The sequence below is a fragment of the Sinocyclocheilus grahami genome, unplaced genomic scaffold (genome assembly GCF_001515645.1).
Source record: "Sinocyclocheilus grahami isolate Dianchi unplaced genomic scaffold, SAMN03320097.WGS_v1.1 scaffold4381.1, whole genome shotgun sequence".
Lineage (NCBI taxonomy): Eukaryota > Metazoa > Chordata > Actinopteri > Cypriniformes > Cyprinidae > Sinocyclocheilus > Sinocyclocheilus grahami.
This window is the reverse complement of record NW_015509327.1, coordinates 14,762-15,648: the sequence shown is the minus strand read 5'-3', so window position 1 is coordinate 15,648 and position 887 is coordinate 14,762. Positions and strand designations below refer to the sequence as shown.

At 36.3% G+C, this 887-nt stretch overlaps 1 long non-coding RNA gene across 1 annotated transcript; it reads right to left on the bottom strand.

Moving 5' to 3' along the window:
* On the bottom strand, positions 1-654 carry LOC107576810 (uncharacterized). The gene is made up of 3 exons (XR_001608122.1): positions 588-654; positions 192-386; positions 1-28 (listed from the first exon to the last, which is right to left on the bottom strand). It is a non-coding gene; the product is annotated as an uncharacterized lncRNA (long non-coding RNA).
* Between the last annotated feature and the right edge of the window lie 233 nt (positions 655-887).

The window sequence follows — 887 nt, the reverse complement described above, 5'->3', positions numbered from 1 at the left end:
CTACAATAAATCTAGATATTAAGCAACACTGTCACTAAAATAAAAAAAACTAAATAAAATTTCAACAAAGTATTTTAAGTGACCAAGATAGGCCTATACATAATGATATAAAGATAAACATAAAATGTACATAAAAATAATAGAATAAAGACTATATATGGGTGTTTTTTACAGTAATAACTAGTACTTACTGTATGGTAATTTCTGTTAAGCCTCGAGGTAAACGTGCATCAGCGTTATTCAGACATAATGAAGAATGGAGTTCAGTTCTGTTACAAAGGGGAAAGTGAATTCTATTTCCGGAAACAAAGTATCAGTTCTCTGTCTTTCAGGGTCGCCGCAAGTCTTTGTTTCTGGAGGGCAAACACTGAGCGCGCGGTGTTGAGCTGTAGAGAGCGAAATACAACTTTAAAACCACAATCCACACAAAGTCCTGTGTGTGCGCGGCTGATAACATCGAAGCTCATTTCAGACGACACGACAAACGTTTCAAGACCTCTCACTGTCTAAAACTAAGCGTGTCCACGCGTGGTTGTGTGCAAAAGCTGTTATGGGTTTTAATAAATCAAATCAAATCAATAACTTACCAGCTGAACAGAGAGTGACAACAGTGTAGCGGTGAGCTCGTGAGAACCGCTTCTCTGTTTGATTGTTTATTTTGGTGCGTGGAGGCGGAGCTCATGCATATTAATTAGGTGATGTCCATGATGATTGGACAGTTTCTTTGAGCGTCAATACAAGCGTCATTACTATTCATAAGCAATATATATATATATTAATCAGCGCACAATAACATTATACAATACGATAGATAGATAGATAGATAGATAGATAGATAGATAGATAGATAGAAAAACAATAGCACTGAATGCAAATACGCAGTACAT